General features: G+C 39.9%; 1 protein-coding gene across 5 annotated transcripts in view; it reads right to left on the bottom strand.

Moving 5' to 3' along the window:
* OCA2 (OCA2 melanosomal transmembrane protein) overlaps positions 1-14458 on the bottom strand; it is a 183982-nt gene extending 169524 nt beyond the window's left edge. For 2 of the 5 annotated variants that reach the window (XM_050979327.1, XM_050979348.1), the window contains exons 1-2: positions 14217-14458; positions 12902-12992 (exon numbers count right to left, since the gene is read on the bottom strand). The gene's annotated coding sequence lies outside the window, so the exon portion shown is untranslated. Of the gene's footprint in view, positions 1-12692; positions 12710-12901; positions 12996-14216 lie in introns of those variants that run through there. The other 3 variants (XM_050979330.1, XM_009085383.4, XM_050979340.1) reach the window with 3 other exon arrangements.
* Positions 14459-21075: the final 6617 nt, after the last annotated feature.

The raw sequence follows: 21075 nt of genomic DNA, 5'->3' as shown, positions 1-21075 counted from the left end.
ACAGAATGGGCAAAACATTCACTCACCTTTCCCTTTATTTATGCTTATCAAAGCTTCTTAGCCTCTAACTGTTTGGGTGGAAGTGAAAACATCCCACAGTGGCTCTGGCTGTGGTGCAGGACAGCAAGCCAGCTTATAGCAAGCTGTCCTGAGCATGGATGAACACTGTGAACATCTCCTGTCTGGGCAGACCTACAGGCACAGACAGCTCTGGGTTTTTGAAAAGTTTGGTTGAGTCTGTTTTATCTCTAGCTCTAGCCCTCCATCATCACACTACCCCTTTAAAAATACCTAAAGGAATACAGCCCCTGAAAAACATAACTTGCAGATCATAGAGCTCAACAGAGGGCTGGAAGAAACTATCACCTTGCTGTGTGACAATTGGTATGACTCTGCTCTTGGTCCCTATCCTTATATTCTGGAGATGACACCCTATTCCCACAATAGGATAGAGGTATAAATAAGAGCAAATGAAAGAAAACTGTAGGACTTGACACTCACACTAATGGCTTTACACCCAACCATGAAGCTAGAGATAATATATTTACACTTACTCTAAATCCTATTTTCACAGTTCAAGTGGTGTAAATGAATGCTGAAGTTGGTGGGAATAAAGACAATTTATCTTCAAAAAGATAAATTGACCTCACTAAAGTTTACAGAATACAGATTTTTCTTTATCTGATACAATCTAGAAATCTTACCCTAGCAGCAATAAGAAACTGGAAGACAATGATTAGATCATTTTGTGCATACAAAGTCTTTGATTTAATCATGTTTCACTCTTCAGGAGATCTGAAGATATTATGTATTATTCAAAGATATGTATGAATTTCACATCATACTGCAGATATTTGTCTCTTTTGCTTCATACACAACCATTACTAGAGTATGGATAATTCTTAGATAAAATGGAATTTTTTTGATTTATCAAAGTTCACAAAAATTTTCACATAGCAGAAATAGTTCTGAGTTTACAGAGCAACAAAGAATTCTAAATAATTAACTTCTGTTAGCCAAGTAGTCTGTCTTTTAAAACAAAGTATCAGTTATTTGAAACTAAATTGAGTCTCTGATGCTCAGAATTGCAGCTCAACTAATGTATTGTTTAGTCCAAAATTCTTTGAAAGGGCTCATGAAATATGTTGCATCCAAAATGATAAACCTTTTTCTTTTGGGGGGGTGGAGGTACTCTGCAGGGAAACACAGAATTACCAAAAATAATTAATTAGTTTCTCATCTGTTTCATCAAAGCCAAAAAGTTGGAGTTCTGGGTTAATTTCTACAACAGAATATAATATGTGGCTAAACAAAACCATTACACATGAAGAGGGGAACAGCTGTCTACATGTGTGAATGACTGATAAATATATGGAACCCATTTATAAAAGAAAACATAACTTTGTTCCTTTCAAAATTTAAGGAAAAACAGTAACAACTGTTTAGCCCCAGTATTGCTGGAATTGGTATGAGAAGTTTCTCTTTGAGGACACAGACTCCTTTAGTTTAGGGTTACATGCCCCAAAATTATTGAGATACCTTTGCTTATTGGGCAGAAATTTAATTTGAATTTTTAGGGCTGTAAATTGTTCTTAAGGCAGTCTACTGGGACCATTCAGAGAAAGCATCTCTGCAAAGAGACTCATGCAAATAAAAAGTCCAGGCATAAGGACTGAAATCTATTTACAGAAAAAAAAATTAAATGAAGCTAATATCAAAGAACTGTGGCCCTGCAAAATGGTCTGACATGAAATGGACAAGCTACAATATCCTGCACCATGTAGCAAAAGGATGAATACAATCCCTGAAAATGTAAGTGGTAGGAACTGAGATTGGCTTTTTTCCCTCCATGTAAGAATTTGTTACTCACCAAATTCTGCGTAAAGTTCCAGGGTCCCCTTTTGGAATAGAATTTGGAAGGAGGAAGGCAGTATAAGGGGAAAAAAAAAAAAAAAAAGAAACAACAAAAGCCAACCTCCATGAAAATAATTCAAGAGAAATGCCATACCACAAGAGAGATTGAAGGTATTCCATCTGCTACCCATTTTTCAAAAGAAAAAAACAAAAGGATGTATCAATGACACAGTTACTGGGCCACCTTCACAGAGACAAAATATCTGGTTCTAAAAGGTTTTTGCACTTAATGGAAAAGGCATGACACAAAGTGAAGGCTGGAAGCTGAAGGCAAATAAATTCAAATAGGAGATACAGCCTGATTTTTATTAAGTTTTTTTTAAGTCATCACACTGATTAGGTACTGAAACAAACTACTGAGGACAGCAGCCTGGCAATGTCTTCTGGACTGCAGCTATCAGTGGGACATCTGCTTAGACAAGGCATGACTCCCAGTCCAACACTTAGAAAACTGTCTGAAATGTGCAAATATGTGATAAGAATGTGAGAGATGGAGTCAAGATTCCCCCTCAAGCCCCAAATGCTATGAAAGTCCAGCTGTACAGATTTGCTTTTGGTCCATGATCACAAATTCATTTGAGGTTAATTTTCCAGCTCAGGAAGAAAATCAGTCTCAGTATCAACTGGAATTTGGTTTTTTAGACCTTAGCTTTGCAGATCTTTGATAGCGATGAGGGAAAACAGAAATGATTATCACAATGGAGAAAAGTTGTTTCAAAAATCCTTAGGATAATCTGTTCCTTTTGAACCTATAAAGCCTTAGGAGGCCTAGATGAAAAAAAAAGTCTAGTTACTGAGGGGGTTTTTTTGTACATTTACATGTTTTAAAAGCAATGCTTCTGCCAGCAATTTTCATTGAATACTATTATTTATAGAGACACTTAGCAATAAAATAGGAAGCTGTAATCACACTCTACACGCTTTTCCAGCCCTTGACATGGGCTGAATGTCTGAGAGGTACTGCATTCAGATTATTTTTTTTTTCCTTTCTTAATAATAATAAAAAAAAGATAATAAAAATCTGTCTTCAGAATTTCTCTATAAAAGGCGAGAACTCATTAGCTGAGAGACACACAAAATGCAGAGAGCTTATTATTCTTTTGTGTTGAAGATACCACATTTAGCCAGACATTGTATTTTAATTGGATTTTCCAGCAGTAAAAGTAAAAACTCTAAAAATGAGCCCTCCAAGGGAGGAGAAGAATGACTCTGCTTTTTCCCTTTGAGCCCCTGTGCCCAACTGGATTGGGTCTTTGACCCTCATGATTCCAGCCCCAGTGGATTAGCTCATTCACCCTCTCTGTAGAGGAGGAAGATGATGATGATGGATAATGATGATGATGATGATGATGATGATGATGATGATGATGATGATGATGATGATGATGATGCCTGCAGCCTCCCCTCCCAGCCCCAAGCTGATGAACCAGCAGAAATGCCTCCCAATAGGTCATGCCAGAGAGGGACTTGGTTTTGTGCTCCTCTTGTCAGTCCAAATCTTGTTTCAAAACTGAAAGGCCCTGTTTCTCTTGGGAAGCTGCTAAAAAGGACCCTTGAGCCAAAGAGGAGCTTTCTGGGCTCAGTGGGACCCTCAAGAATGCCCAGGTGGGGTCCCACCCAGCACCCACACATGCACAGGTGCTTTCCAGCAGCTCATGCAGGGACTGCCCAACAGTCTTGTAGAGGATGTCACTGACTCATGCTGTGGTTCAAATTCTCTGCCTGGCATAATAAGGGATTCTGGGAAATGAAAGTAGAGTGGCTTTTCTTCCTTTTAACACTCAGAGTATGGGTAAAAACTCATGGCAATCCACTTTCTCATGTGACTTTAACATCTTTTGCTCTTTAATGTCCCTTTCAATGACAATGAGATCAAGTATTCCCTCAGAAAGTCTGCAGAAGGCACAAAGTTGAGCAGCCCAGGTGACACAACAAATGGAAGGGATGTCATCCAGGAAATCTGGGCAAACCCTGAGAAGTGGGCTGTAGGAACTCATGAAGTTCAACAAATACAAGTGTAAGGTGTAGCACCTAGATCAGAGCAGTCCCAGATATGAAGACAGACTGGGAGAAGTAGTCATTGAGAGCAAGCCTGTGGAGAAAAACTTGCAGGTTCTGGTGGACAAAAAGCTGGACATTACCCAGCAATGTGCACTCACAGCCTAGAAAGCCAATTATGTCCTGGGCTTCATCAAAATCAGCTGTCCAGCAGGTCAAGGGAGGGGCACTCTGCCCCTCTACTCTGCTCTGGTGAGACCCCACCTGCAGTGCTGCATCCAGCTCTGGGGTCCCTAGTACAAGACAGACGTGGACCTCTTGGAGCAAGTCCAGAGGAGAGCCAGAAAAATGATCAGAGGACTGGAGCAGCTCTCCTCTGAAGACAGTCTGGAATAGTTGAGGTTGTTCAGTCTGGAGCAGATAAGGCTTTGGAGAGACCTTATAGTACCTACTACTACATAAAAGGAGTTTATAAAAGATGGAGAGGGACTTTTTACACAAGATAGGGATAGGACAAGGGAGAATGGTTCTACACTAAATCCACTAAGCTTCATTGTGTTTTCTACATGCATGCAAATGAATTGGTTTATTATTTACTTTGGACCATTTAAGTTAGTGAAGCTGAAGCATGGATGTCATGACAGAATTGAGACTTAAGTTTACATAAGCTATAAACAGTACGGTAAGAAAGATACAAAGAGGTTCTATGAGGAAAAATGAGAGGGAATGGAGAAAAAAGAGTGACTGCTGACATCCTCAATCATATAATCTTCAGTAAATGTAGGAGTTTCATCAGGATCTTATCAGACACATAACTCAGAATAATTTCCTTACCACTTACCTTACCACAAACACAGCTTCTAGCACCTGAACAGCCTCTATGTCCAAGACAAGAAAAAGACCAAGTATGAAATCTGATGCACAGAAAATACTAACACAAAAGTGTATTCTCATGGCATTAATGACCACACAGCCTTTATAAAGATAAACACTCTGAAATTATAACTTTTGTATATTGGGCACCTATGGGTGCTAGCATATAGGTACACAACACCAAATATGTCCCATGCTGCCTGGAGAGAAGTGACAAAGTGATGTACAAATTAGTACCTACCTGCTGAGAATTTCCTTGAAAACAGAAAAAGGAGTGTATGAGGAGTGTCTTTTGATACACCAACCCCTTGCTCAACACCAGACCAAGTTAGGTGTGATTGTATGTAAAGTTTTCCTAGTTTTTTTTATAACCAGTTGCCATCTAGGTTATTGTGAGACTCTCTGGCCTCTAGCTAAAGCAACCAGTGCCACTGCAAAGCAAAGTTTGCCTGGTTTCAGGGTTTCAGAGACTTTGGGTTTTGATTAGGAGTTGAAACATCAACTGCATTTGGGTGCATCACACAAAGAGAGTGTAAAAGGGAAGCAAAAAACTGCTTTCAACATGGCCCCCACACAAAAAAAAGCACAGCACTGGGGGGGGGGGCTGTGGAGATTCGGTTCAGATAAACACATCTAACTCACCTTTCAAGGTGCCCAGTAAGACAGGAACTGGGATCCACGAGTAGTCATATAAAATGGAGGAAAGGAAAATGTATGAAAGATTAGCACCCACATCCCAAAGAGAAAAAACTACCAACTTGCAACTATAGACACAACAAGTTAAGAACTCCTGAACAACTGTCCTCAAGGATGGATTGAAACAAGTCATCCTGATAAAACAGCCATAGATGGTGTGAAAAAGTTCACTGCTTAGTGGGTTTGGAGAGCTAGCAAGGACAACGCACATAAAACGTCAAGGACAAAAAGAATATTCTTTACCACATGGTACTTTAAAAAACCCACATTAGATTATTCATTGATATCAAAGCCCATATTGTTCACTGAAATTATTCAGCTTCCTTCTTCAGAAGAAAAATGTTACAGCACTGTACAATGCACAGGAGGAAAGGAATGCTCCCTAACAGGCTGACACGAAATGCTAACACATCAAAGGTCACCAAGGTTACAGACGTAGAGCAACAGCCCTTAGATTCTTAAAACAAGAGAGAGTTCAAACTGTAAGTGGTTGTGCATGTGTGATTGTTATAGCTCTTTTTTCAAAGATGCGTCTCTGAGTCTAAATTCACATTTATTAGTTTTAAACTCCATTAATTTCCTGTTTTTTGTTTTTACTCAACTAGGAAAATTGCTTGGAGGCAGGCACAAGCATGATGCACTAGCTGCTGCCCAAACTTCCATATGAACTTAAAAGCCTGCAGCTGAACTAAACAACAAATACACAATGACATAAGAAGTTCATTCCCTTCCTCCATTGAAATATTTGCAAAAATATTTCTACCCCAAAACATGTACAAGGCAGTCATTAGGCTATGTGATCATGTGAGGATGTATTATGTGTAGGAAAAACCACAGCACTGCTGCCAAAATGCAGCAAGATTAAAGTTAAGGCACTACTCAGCAAATCTGCTTGTAGGCATCCAACGCCATACTTGGAGACTGACCATCCCAGAACAGCTCAAAGCTACATCCCCTCTGCCCTAAATCCCATATTCTGCCTTCCCCAGTCTACAGAGACTTGCAGCTCCTGAGCAGAGAGCTTTGTTCTCCAAAGCCCAGGACTTCCAGGGCACGAACACACCCAGACACCTGCTGAACCCATGAAAATGCCAGCTATCCACAACTTCCTGCTGCAAGGAGCTACCGACCCATGACACTTCATTGCAAATGATGTTTTATTAGAATAAGGTTTTTCCTAGACAATTGCAAACATTCTGGTTAAAAACAAACAAAAAGAGGGACCCTAAAGTCCCTCTTGGGACTTCTTTGGAAGACCATTTCTATTTAGAAATAGAGGGAAGCTGGGTTAAAATATCTGCTTCAAAACTAGATTTGCATTTGAATGTCCCACCAGACCAGCATTTGACTTGATGTTGGATAGTCTGCTGTATCTGTAAATGTACCACTACAAGCTGTTGGAACTACACCTGTTTCTGCAAACTCGTTGACCGTACCAGTTTCTGTATATTTCTTCTTTCAGATAAAAGGGCAGTTGTCAGTCTGTGGTCACAGCACTAATTTCCTGTGAGTAAAATGAAGCTTGATTTTCTTTCTTCCCTGGAAGATCAGAAGCCATCTGAAGCCCCACTGTGAAGGAGGAAACATAATCAAAACCAGTCCAGGCTGGAAGGACCTTTGCAGATTGCCTAGTCCAGTCCCTGCTGAAACCAGTCCTGGTTTCAAAGTTAGCAAAAGCAAATGACAGACCCCAGTACTATTAGCTGTAGTACCCAAAGCCATTCAATGGTTGGGCCAGGCTCTTCTTGAGCATGTGAATGCAAGAGAAGGGAATGGGCTCCCAGTAGCCAGTAGGTTTATGTCTCTGGGGAGACACAGACATGAAGTTTGTGTATATCAAGGCCAAAGTCAGCACAACCATGAGTTTCCTTTAGAGAATCTTCATGATGATTCCTATTTCTGAATTCTTTACTTCAGCTTGACACCAATGGCAAATGTTTTCAAAGTGTCACAGTGTCTAAGGACCAGGAACCTAATCCCTTCTCTTAAAGGATTTAGGTCTCCTTATCAATTCCCAAGGTCTGTTTTCAAAGCCAATATAGGTACATATTTTATCAAGTGACTCATGAAAAATTTATTTTTCACGCCATCTCTGCAAGCCACCACTTGAAACTATACCACAGGCATGGCAGGCAAGGGCCAGACCCCATCACACAGGAGAACAGCCAGAGCACTTGGCTGACTGACACTCACCCCTCAGCTGACCAGCCAGACCGTTATGTAAAATTCCTCAGAGAGCAGTGAGGCATTCCTGGTCAGACACCAACGGTCTGAGGAGCAGCTGGATGCAATACCCACTGTGGGAGGAGCTGGGCATCTACAAACAGACTCCTATTTCCCTACATGCTTACTGAAACCCTCCCTGGTTCCCTGCTCTGCCAGAGCCTCCCTCAGGCTGCAGCATTTGAAGAGCCATTTGTGGGCAGTGGGTTTGTCCAGCTCAGATAAAAAATAATTGTCCATTACTGGCTATAGTTGAGCACTTTTTCTCCTGTGCTGCTGAGCTTCTTAGTGTAACACTCCAGGAAAAAGAATTTCAATGAGAAATGATATCTGCTGTGTGAGACACAGGTTTCTATATTAAACTAGCCCCAGTCTACAAAATTTTAAATAAATTAAGAAAGGGCATACAAGCACAAGACTGGCAATTAAAAAAAAAAAAAAAAAGAAAGAAAGAAATGTATTAGCAGTTATAAAAGTGAGTATAAAACAGCAGCACAAAAAAAAAAACCCAACAAAATAAACAAAATACCTAACAAAACAAAAAGAAACCACACCAAAACCTAAGGGGCTCTCTAAGGGGCTCTTTCTTCCAACAGATTGTAAGAGACTGAGCCTATTGCTGAAAATGTCAGGTCCTTGACTGAAGCTTGAGCCATGTAGGATATTTAGGGCTCTCCCAATAAATTTTCTTATGCCTATTAAAGAGTGTGTTCAGCTGCCTCATTTTTTACAGAAGCAGTACTGAAGTGTCTCTGCCTGTCCCTGCCTTGCCAATTTTCAGAAAGTTTAGCTTTGTGGCACTCAGTTATCTGTCCATGCATACTCCAAGGCTTAATTTCACTAAATAAGTGAAATATCACTTTGCAATTGCAGTGATATATGTATTCAAAGCTCTATAATTAGCCCCTGGTCATTCACAACTGCCAGGTAAAATTCTTCATGCTACTGATGAGTCAGATCAAGATAGATTAATTACCTAATAAGGAAATTAGAAGACAATTAACAGCAATTTACACTTTGTTCTTGAAAAGGTAAAAGTATATTGCTGGAGCTACCAAACAAGTAGAAACTATTTTTTCTCTAAACAGCCCCTTAACCACAAATCTTTCTGTATGCATTCCTAAATACAAATGACAAACATTCAAAAGTGCTTTGAGTGAACATTACTGATGATGAACACTGCTGATCAATAGTGGCACTGCTTTAACAGATATTTCTGCCTCCAGAACTCTGATTGTACTGATTAACACACATTTCTAAATTACTCATTTATCATGAGATCTCCACAGTTTTGTGGAATTTATGGCAGCTTTTATAGCATGAATCGTACTAGGAACTGAAACTAGAGACCCAAATTAACAGACATTGTTTGTAAAGATAAAGCACTAGAGACAGGCATGCAAACACTAAAATGGCTCTTTCATAATCATACAATTATTGGATGATGTCTCTACAGATGAAGAAATATTGCCTCAATTATGTCTATGCCTATAGACTGTGATTAATGTCTGACTTAACAAAGGATGAAGTTTAAGAGCAGTAGCAGCTTGTCAGCTAGATCCTGAACAGTTGTGTCATCTCTCCAATTTACACATAGTGTATCTTTTTCTATTTTTCACCTTGTCCCTGCTCTGTTTCCAAGAAAATGGAAATATCTCAAATATTTGTTATGCTTGTGCTATGAATGAAATACAGTTTTCACAAAACAGTTTAACCGATCCCACTGTTCTGATTAAAAAGCAAATAGCAAACTTCTAAAACTACAGTCACAACAAAAATGCATTTCTAGGACAAACAATTAAAAAATGCTGTTTTTCTTTACTTCTCTGTAAGAGAACCACTTTCAGAGGAAAAATCACCCATAAATGCCCTTTGATGGTGTTCAAGAAAAAGGATCTGGCACCAAATGTCACACTTATGTTTCTGCTTTGATTTAGTTTCAAACAAACTGGTAAACTTCCCAGCACCCCCACTAAAGCAGCTCCCACATGGTGCAGCTGGAGCTGCACTTCAGTGCCCTGGCCATGCTGCTCCTCCTTGCAGAGCACAAAATACATCCCAGCTCTGCCTCACACCCTATGGGATAGCTGCTTCCCTGCACAGTAATTAACAAACCTCTGATAATCACAAATCCAAAAATCAAAAAGTCATGCAACTGTATTGGCTTACTGACACTGGGCTGGGACAAAAATGTACATTTCAAGTCCTCCTGGTCTCATAACAGGTAAAAAAAAAAAGAGATTTTTAACCAATTATCCCATGAACAATAGAAAAGAAAATATTACATAATTAAATGCAAAGCCTGAGGGCAGAGAAAGCCTCTGATTTTGGGTCAGCCTGGGAGCACCCCAGGATAGGAAATCTCCTCTCCTTTATACTTGACTAAACATTTCTCAGGAGTTATTATATCAGTCAGAGAAAAGCAATGACATCACTTCTAATCCTGCTGGAGAAGAGTGCCCTGTAGGCCACCTCTGTTAGGCTGCTGAGAACTTCAGCCCAGCTGTGGCATTATCTGAATAAAGCTCTACCTCATTTTCTAGATCTAAACCTCTGGTGGCTGAGCTGCAAGCTGCAACACCGCAGCAATATTAACAGAAAGCAGTTTTGTTGGGGCTGAGCAGAGTTCAATATATGGGAACCAGTGGGGAAAAAAAAAACAAACCACAATCCTCCAAAAAATGAAACAAGAAAAAACCACCAAAAAAAACCCTGCTGACCCTTTGTGTGAAGCAATGAGAAAGACCACAGACCAGCTTATTAAAAAAGAATAATCAATGCTGTTGTCAATTTAGAAGTTGCAAGCTGTAAGACTCATCATGCCAAGATTATTTACTTAATTCAAAAAGGAATGCAGCAGATGCATTGTCTATGTTACCATAAACCAATAATTATAATGATATGTGTGAAAGAAGTGAAGTTTTCTGCTACAAGCACTTGATGTCAGAGGAGAGAAATGGTTTGATAAGACTTCAAGCATGGCATCCACAGGGTTTGCTGGCAGTGCTATAGATCAAATAAAAGCAACAATTACCTCCCCCCATGAAAAGAGTAAAAATTTCCATGAGTTTATGCAAATTAGCAAAGGCAATGAGCATCAAATGAGACCTCACAGCGCTAAGCTGACTTACGCTGCAAGGCTCTGAAGTGACAGAAATCACCATGAAAGAAGATAAAGACATCTGCTGTCAAGGGATGGAGGGAGAGAGGAGTGGTAGAGATAGCTGGGGAATGGCAAGCATACTAAAAATCCCATGGAGGACAGATGTCTCCATGCCCTCCTTGGTCCTGTGCCATGTACCTAATGAGAAAGCTCAATAGCCCCTTGACCTTTTGCACTTTCAGATTCTCTGTTTTAAAAGCCATCTTCTCTAACAGAGACATCCAAAGCCCCAGAAACCCTCACTCTGGCTGTTGGCTGTTGCTACCAGTTACCAAGGACTCTTCAATATTTGCTTTACTCTTTTTTATAGGCTCCTGAAATACCACTGACGTGGTACCTGAACCAGCTAAATGTTGCAGAAGGATTTTTGCCAGCCTACACCTTCTTTTGATTGGTGCCATGAAGAAGGCTTCAAAACAAGCTGATGTATGCAAGAAAAAGTCATTCATCAACCAGAAGATACTGTACCCTGCATAGAAGCATCCATTCATTTGCTGAACAGGAACACAACTTTTATTTTATCACAGGCTATCTTTATGCATTGAAAAAGACACCCCTTTTTCTACTCTTTTTTGATAGGAGAATGAGGTGAAGTCATTCTCTGGGTGCAGTCATGTTTCAAAGACATGAAATCAAGGCATTAAGCCATTCAATCTTTTCAGCAAGATCACAGAATCAGAGCTAAAGCATGGAAAACATGAAAACCTAGATGTTGATTTATGGCTGAATACATTTTTATGATAACCATATCTTAGACTGAATGGATGGTTTTGGCAAGAATTACGTAGCTTTTTTAATGGACACAGAATGTTTTTCCTTTTCTCAAGAAAATTAAAATATCAGTGGGTTCACTTCTCTTTCCTGTTTGATCTGTTCCTAGCTGAACACACAGATTTTAAAGCAACTGATGCTCTTACAATGACCACATTAAAAAAATAAAGCATCTGCCAGCCATTACCACAAAGCTTTCTGGGCCTTCTGAGATAATGTTCAATTTGTCCCTGCTCAGAGCAATGACACACAGAGTGTGCCTGACAGAAACAGGAGAGTTATTGCAGTATTCTGCCTCCTTTGCCCAAAAATTGTAGGAAAGATTTGCCACACAGATTTCAGCAAATTTGTTTTCTAAGTAGGACAGGCTGACAGGGTTTTGTAAAGCTCTTGCAGAAGAAACCAGGTCATCACTGTATCGAAAGGCAAACTTCATTGCACTATTAACACAATGCGTTAAGAGCAATATTTGCTCTTGTCTCAATTCCAATTTTCCCCCTTTGTTTTAAATTCAATGAAATTAGCAGAAATTAAGACAGTTCCTACCTTTTCCCTAAAAAATATACTGGCTATGTTGTTAATCTACAAAATGTACAAAAGTAATTTACCAAAATCCCAACAGTTTAATCTATTGTGTGAAAGAGCAATGGCCAAATCTTAACGGTAAGAGCCTGAAGGCTTTCTGCTGTAACAGGATTTAGCAATAACTTTTAATTGGCAGTTCAAAGTTAATCCACAGGGGAAAATGTGATCTGGCAAAAGCACTCAGTCACAGAATGAAGAAAAAAAAAAAAAAAAAAAAGAAAAAAAAACACCCTACAACTGTGGGATTTTTTTTCTCAGTATTTTTGCAGCTGTTATTGAGAAACATTATAGAAATAATTGCTGCATTGTCTCAGTCTAACAGGGCTCTTCTTCTGTGATACATTTTATCCCTTTTGTACTTTACTAGTGAAAAAGTGGGCAAAAGTTTAACTTTTTAGTTCTCCTAGTATATATATATATATATATATATATATATATATATTTATATATGTAGCTTTACTTAACATACCTTCTGAAGGAAAAATCATAGACAAATCCCTTAGAATAATGCTTTCCTCTTCCTTTTTTCTCTTTTGACATCAGGCCACAAACCACAAGAATTTTTCCTCTTTCTACTCAAGTAGCATCCAAAATGTTTGCAGTGAGGAACCATTTCTCCTCCTAGATTTAGCCTAGGAAAAGCCCGTAACACAGACAAATTTTCTGGATTGTACTCACTAGGATCTATTCAGCTCTAAATGCCAGCAGTTCTGCCATCCATGGTTTCTCTTCTTTGTTCCAGTGATGTTTCAGACTAACTCATAGTGTCCTGCTTAACACAGAAGACAACATAAGAGTGCCTCAAGAGAAAACCGATGAGGTCCAAACCAGCCCCCCACCATTAGACCAAATCCTGCATTGAAAGCTGAGCTTTTGGCAGCTTATGGCAGTTGCCCTCATGGAAATACTAGGAATTCTGATGACCATTTTTTTGAGAGTTCAGAAAACAAGTGTCTGTGTTCCATCTATGACTGTATTAAGAAATACAGAAAGTTTCCTACATGTTAGCTGAACAACCTTCGAAAGCTGCAGCTCTTCAATATCTGTTTCACATGAGTTACAGATTTTATTTTAAAAATATATACATGTAAACATTGCCCTTAAAAAAGGTTATAACTATATGGAAGTGACTGATCCCCTGACTTCTCACCTAAAGTTCCATTGAAAACCAAACATCTACAGCTAATTTGTAAAACCTCAAGCCCTTGGGAAGTGGGGAAGCTTTGCACTTTTACTCTTTCAGCAAAAGCAGGGCTGAGCAGAACAGACCAGCCCATTGTTGGTCTGCAGACTGCTCCCTTGCTGGCAAACTACTCCAGCAAGGTGACTGGAAAAATCACAACAGCTTGTTACAAATACAGCCAACATAAGTAAAATCCATGAAAAGGAATGCTTCAGAAAAAGTGATGCAATTTTTACTAAATCATTTTACCTGATAGATATATTCAGTCCACATCAATGGGTTATCTCCAAACACAGATCTAAATAAAGGTTTTTTTAGCATGAGTTTATGCAAAAAATGCATTGCTTATGCACAAAGCTTCATGTTTTACAAAACATCTTGTCCAAAAAGTAAGACTGAACTTCATCCCTTACGCATAAATTGAGTAAGAAGGGCAACAATAAACTATACTAACAACAGCAAGTGCAAGTTCTTGAAGAATCTACAATCTAAAATAAGTTAAAACAATGTTTTAAATATAAATATCCTAAGAAAGGTTAATTTTTGAGACAATGTAAAGGTAAATAGAAACACAACTAAAAAAAATTTAATATTATAACATACACTTCATGTGGCTCACTGATGTTTTAAAATGCTGAACACTCAGGTACACATAAATGCTGTCCAGAGACCTTTCACTAATTGCGAAGTTTGATCAACTTTTAATATGAAATATTTTATTGCATATATTGAAAGTTATCTTCACAAAATAACAGAACAGCATTAAACTATTCTAGGAAACATTTCTTGTAAAAAAATATTGCATTTTACCTGCTCTTTTGAAGAATTCTTGAAGAGGTTCTTTTGCTTGGAAAAAAAAAAATTTAAAAAAAAATGCACAGATGTCAAAAATAAAAGGTTTAGTTCAGCTGCAGGAGCCAAGAGATGCCCCTTGCTTTCTGAGGAGAAAGTTTATTTAGGTAAATAACTTTGTTGCTGTGGAATCCAGCTCAGCTCTTTGTAGTAAGCATCTCTGGATGGGGAGAGAGTGACATTGCACTCTCTGCACACCCATAAATGAAGCAGGAATTCCCAGATTTGCCATCATGTGATTTCAGTGAGGAACTAGCACTCAGCTTTCTCCCAGCACCCGTTACTCTCTGCCCAAACACAGCTCTTCCAAAGCCTCAGATAGCTGTAACAAGTGGCAAAGAGAGAAAGAGCACACAAATCATGATTAACCTCACTGAGCAGACACTGAGACACTTTAGGCAGGAAGCAGGACAGAACAGAGCAGAAGTACCATTGTTAAACTGCCACAGAAGTTAAAAAAGAACGAATTTAGCAATTTTTACTAGGAAAAACTGGACATATTGGGGAGGGGTGGGGTGAGATTTAGGGGGGGGGAATTCACTTTTTCAGCCATCAGAAATTACTAACAAGATTATCCTGACAAACACTCATTCTTGTTCTTTATTCTGGAATTTCAAAGGTTTACAAATGCCACTGCAGAACTCAGTGAGATAATAATTAAGCACTACACCAGGCAAAATCTTTTTGTCTGTATCAGAGAAAGCAGATAAAAGATAATATAATCTACATTCTACATAGAGTATATGCCAACTGGAGAAACAGACGCTACATTAATTTCATGGCTACAAGCAGAATAGAGCAAAGGAAAATAATGCAACATTTATTCTTCATAAAGAGAATGATGCTATTGACATTTTGCCTTGAATAGATGCATGTTATTGAATAGCAATGATGGTTTCTGCTAGCTGAGACTTCCTAAAGAAGCAATTGTTACTGAAAGATGAGTAACCATTTTTGACCTTCTAATATTTAAATATGAGATGAACGCTTCCAGCTCCCTTAAGATTATCCATAAGGTCATCAATGGTTATCTCCAGTGTTCTCATTTGATGAGCATCAGGGATGTACATCCATGGCCTGTCTCCCTGGCTTCGGGGGAGAGCAGCTTACTACAGGAGTCTGGTGAGAGAATGCAATAAGGTGGACCATTGTGCAATTTCTGCTGGTGTGCCATTTGTGCCGGGGTAGTTAATCATCCAAAAGTGTGTTTTTCAAAACTTTTTTCTTTCTTTTTTATTTTTTCCCATAGGCTGTAGAGTACATGCAACAGATGCAACACAAGTTCCATTTTAATCTGGTTGTCTACAAACACCCAGGTGACAATAGCTTAAGATATAGGAAGTTATTAATATTCCTGTAACTCAAGAAGTAGCTGTTCATGTTTCATGAAGGTGAATCTATTTATACCTATCCCCATTATCACAGTTCAACTACCCCCTGACTGCCGTAGCAGGGCAATAAATCTCCAGCATGAGAAACATCTTTTTAATCACAGAAAATATAATTTCCATTAAAACATTATTGCACAGGCGTCCGCCCATCCAATTTTATGCAGACAAGTAAAACAACTTCTTCTTTCAAAGATTATTCTGATAAAAAAAAATCTCCCTTTTTTAAGATAAATTATTCACCTTCAACTTTATAACAATTCATTTGTGTTTTCATTGCTTGGGTGCTTCAGCCATGGATGAGGACCACAGGGCTGTAGATGCTGTAAAAACATAAAAAAAAGGTGAAGCGTCGCTCTTTCCAGATCATGTAAAATGCAGAAGACAGCACAGTAAGGAGCAAGTAAGACATCACTCATTTGTATATTAATTGAAGGGTTTCCAGAGGGCACTCATCAAAGGGATGCAGACTGTTCTGTGTACTGTGAGAGTTCACTAAACAGACATCACCCCATTTACCTACATTTCCATTAAGACTGGTGCTACATCACCAAGTTAGCCATGATAACAGCAGAAGGCCAGGCAGAAATCCAGAGAATTTGTTAGAGGATGTCACACATGATGGAGCTGGCAGAAACACTCCAGTTTAGTGGCAGGTTATTGGCATGGGGAATAGTGTGGCCTTCATTACACTCATAATAAACATTTGTGATATTCTCATTTATTACAGGAATACACCGGACTTGCGAAAGCTGAGGACAAAATGTTGTTAGATGTCCTTATATTGCTAGGGAAAAGTTTTTCTCTTCCCTAATTCTAATACTAAATTTAAGGGGAAAAAGTAAAGAAGCATTTTATATTCATACTAGACAAAGTGGTGCTTGCTGCTGATGTCCTAAGTGAAAGGAACATCAGGCCTTGCACTTGCAGAAGAATCAGCAATGGGAACAAAAAGATGCAAAAAATACTAGTAATTATAAAATCACATCTAGAAAAGACTAGTAAGAGAAAACAGTGATGCTGCTCCTTTGATTTAGGATTTTAAGTCTGTAAATCTGTAGAGTGAAAGAGTACCCAACTGGTGTCTGGACTCAAACGGATCTCTTTTGTAACACCAAGTTCTTACAGGTCTTGGTTTCTGCAGAAGTAGCCAGAGCTGTGCGGCAAACCAGGGTTGGTTCTGGTTGTTTGTCTTTTCAGAGCAAAAATGGGGGTTCCAAACCTGTATCAAGGTTTTTATGGAGAAAATTCTGGGTTTGAAGTTGAGATGGATAGATAGATAGATAGATAGATAGATAAGATTATAGCCCGTGCATTCTGAACAAGTCCCAGCTAGAGGTGAAGGATGGACTCATTTCTCAGTAGGGAGTAAGTTCCTGAAAATAGGATGGCTGTTGTGTGAAACTACAGAGCTCAGACCAACACAGAGGGGCTTTTGCATTCCTGCTGGACTTTCCAGGCCGGAGCTCTGCCTGCCCAGCCCAAGGCGGGGGCGGAGGGGCTGGCAGGGCAGCCTCCCCAGTGGGAAGGGGTGACTCCTCCGGCCTCTGTCCCGTGGTCCCGGCTGCACCCCTGCTCTGCGCCGCTCCCCTTACCACACAGACACCTCAAACAGACAAATTATGCCAGCCTGCCATAGGGAAAGGTGCCTTCTGGCAAACTTTACATGGCTTCGCGAAAGTCACAGGTCTAAACTTCCCACTGTAGTCCCTGGGATGAAGGATCAGTACAGTCAGCAGTTTAGGAGACAGCCTGACCACAGCCAGCTGTGGTCACCACTGCAGGATGAGATTAAAAACTTTCCAGACTGTATCAGCTCTATCAAATAAGCCTCCACTCCCAAAATGTGGAGGATAGACACTGAGTTCACAGATGGTGACCTTCAGCTTAGACACTTGGCTTATTCCCCCATGGTTTGTGATGGTGGGAGTGTTGCCACTTTGGACTGTATCACCCGAGTCCTCCAGCCTAAAGCCAGCTTCACCAAGCTCCCCAGCCTGCTGCCAGAGAATCCTTTGCCTTTTCTAGACAGGTGGATACCACCACTCCTAACAGGCTGTAGTATTTCTGAGTAGTCCGCTGTTGTTCTTGAAAAAAAAATGTTTAAAGTAGTCAAAAAATAGGATTTGCTCTAAATGGGCTTTTGGGTGCAAATTCCTAATTTGAGAAAGAAAATGAATCAACCCTCCAAAGCTATATTTAAAGGCTGCTAAGCAACCTTTGAATAAAGACAGAAGGTCACTGAGTCCCATCAGGGAGTTTAGGGAATGTGACCCATTTATAATCATAGTATATGTTGCTTAACATGTTAGTGAACGAAGTCTTCAGGCCGATATATACTTGCCTCCCCTGCAAGCATCTTAATCAGCATATGTGGAAAAGTAAATCACACAATACTCTTCTAGAAAAAGCAGAAGCAGTGGATTCCAAAGGTGTCGTTGATAAAACATTTTCCCTTTTTAAATCAAAGAAAATGTACAGATGTAGAGTTTCTTGCAGATGTTGCCTTTCAAGGCTAATCTCCCAGCAAACCTTTTTATTAAAAACTGTGGTGTTAACTAAAGTATGCTAACACAGTTCTTTTACTCAGCTGGAGTTGAAAGGTGTGGAATTGGTGGAAAAAGTATTCTGTCATATGTCATGTCCTTGTCTTAAGTGAAAAACTTCATCAGAGCAACACAACTGTGAATGTGACACAGAAACTATTTGTGAATTGCAGCTCCTGATGCCTGGAAAAGATTCTGCTGATTTGAGCATCCATCTCAAATGTGAATGCTAATGGTATATCTGCAAGGCAGCAGTCTTCTTTGCATTTAGTCATCTGACGGTCAGCGACTACGACTGGGCAAAGATTACTCAAAAAGACAGAGTAGAATTGTTTCAGTTCTTTCCTGACTCTGCTCATCTTTGGTCAGCTCTCTCCACTGAGAGAGCACTAGCATCATGCATGAAAAAGTTTTCAGCAGAAGCATTTTGAGAAATTTGTTTGGAGAACATGGATATAATGTAAAATACTATAGGATTCTCTTCTGTGAATGGTCAGTGTTAAGTCAAAAGAAACTTTAGTTTTACTGGGCACTTGCACGTTCTTATTACTGCCAATAAGCCATAATAAGGATGTGGTACACCACTTCTAGTAAATAAAGTCTAAGCTAGGAGTATAAACTTTCTAGTTTACTTGTGAAAACTTCATCAGTGTGTGGGGACAAAAAGTGCCAATGTGGTTTGGTGGTCAGTTGAGCTTTGTTATGCTGTTTGGCAGCAACACATAGGAGAAAAAAAGCAAGAAAATGTAATATCAAAATTTTACAGGTAAGACTACAGGCAAAATGCGAAGGTTTCTCCTAAACTGAAAAGACTTTCTGAGCAAAACTCCTGCAAATGTCCTTCCTGCTTCTGCTTCTTCTCATGATTTTCATCAGTTTCATCACATTGACCTAGCAACATCCTGGACAACAGGTTTGATGTCCAAAATTAGGCTGATAGGAGAAAGGCTCTCTGAGCTGAGCAATGCAGTAGTCAGTGGGTTATGAAGTGCTGTACATAACAGGAGAAAGAAATGAAATGCATTAAATACCTGTGTGGGTATATGTAGTGAGATTTGGGCTGCATTGGGTGAGTTGCTCCCCCTCCATGATCTTTCAGAGGACAGGGATGCCTGAGCGAAAACTGGCAGGACAGAACCAGGAAAGAAGTGAGCTTTGGAGTTCAAATCACACAGCTTCCTTCCTGTGATCCTGGGACTGCTGTCTCCTGGCAGAGACACCGACCAGGCTTCGGTCTGTGGTACTTATGACTAGTTACCCATGTAGGGCACCACCTTTGGAATTTTTCCGTTTGGAACAAAGGAGTTAAAGACCCTAAACTGTTCCAGCAGCTGATGCCAAGGTTCCACTTGTGCCAGCAGTTAGCACCACCTTTCCCACACAGATCTCACTGGCGGGTGGCATACAGCCCTTGTGACTGAGTGTACACATGGGAAAGAGAGTGCAGTCATGGCAGAGGGAGACTTACTAAAAGATTTAATAAGAAGATGTAAGAAGACAGGACAAACTGCAGTGAAATTACTTTTGGCTTCAGTCCTGTTTTTGCCTCTCAGTCTGGAATCCACAAAAAAATACTGCCTTGTGTGCTGCAGGATATCAGTACCAGGTTGGTAGTTGTTTCCAAGATGATCTTGCTTGGTCTCAGGCAGTTTGCAGTGTTGATAAAATACCCGTGTATAGGGGAGGACAAGCCCGTGGGAGACTTTCAAGCTTCCTGTGTGGTTAAGGCACAGGACCAGGAGTCAAGAGATCAAAGTTCCTGTCTTGTACAGAAAAGCTGTTTCATCACATAGAATGCGTTGATGAAAATTATCTCTACACGCAATTCTTTGACTCAGCCAAGGCTTCATTCTTGCCAGGCAGTATTACCTTCTCATCCCTTATGGAGTAGTAAGGCCTCCATAAGGAGGCCAGTTGCTGCTAAGGCCTCACAGGAGATGGTAAAACAACTGTTCTGTGGCACTTCTGAGAGATTCAGTTATTTTAGGGTCTCAAAACAACTCTGAGAAGTAGCATTTGCAGGAATAGTCAGTGCTACCTCTACCCATCAGAGCCTGGATTCACTTCTGCTGCTTTTGGGAAAGAGGTGAATTGAAACCACTGAGCACTTATTTAGTGACATGGCTGGTCTTGTGGAAATTTCAGGAGTTTTCAGAAACTTGTCTGTGCCTGATGAAAACAGCAGTTCCTAATAACATCATCATGATGGTACTGCTGGGTTGGGAGGGGTTGCAAAGTATCTGCTCTGGGTTACCCACTAGCCTGAAAAGCCAGTTTGGGAATGACAGTCTGCTCTGAGAAGGGGCTATATTGTATAGGGGTACAATTTTGGCATGACAGGGTCTTTCATCCAGTGAGCTATCCATGCCGTGAAGTGACATGATGCTTTCCTGCCTCTGAGATGGACTTTGCATCGCCAGCACTGAGCAGTCCTCAGCACCCTGTGTGGTCAGATCCACCCTTCAGAGATAAACATGTGTGTGCAGCTCAGAAATGCCAACTTGGCCAAGGTCCCTTGGAGATCAATCCCTGGTGATGTTGCAGAGCTGTGTTTCTTTCAGTATGGCTTTTTGGTCTAATGGAGTTACAAAGGTCAGAAACAAAAAACTGTCAAGTGAGGTGAAAGTGAGTGTCTTGTGAAATATACCTCCTCTGTCCAAGTCCAACGTGGAGACAAGAATTTATGGTGAGAGGTTCTTACTGGTGAGCTTATGGGAGTCACCTCTGCTTTAAAGAATCCAGAAAGAAAATTCTTCTCACCAGTTTGGCAAAAGCTGAAGTAGAGATGTTTCTGCTCGATAAAACTGACACAATGGATTTTGTAAAATAGAATGGGACATGTAAAGTAATATACAATAACATTATGACTTTCCTAGCAGAATC

This window comes from Serinus canaria, chromosome 1 (genome assembly GCF_022539315.1).
Source record: "Serinus canaria isolate serCan28SL12 chromosome 1, serCan2020, whole genome shotgun sequence".
In the NCBI taxonomy this organism is placed as follows: Eukaryota; Metazoa; Chordata; class Aves; order Passeriformes; family Fringillidae; genus Serinus; species Serinus canaria.
This window is presented reverse-complemented; position numbering and strand designations above follow the sequence as displayed.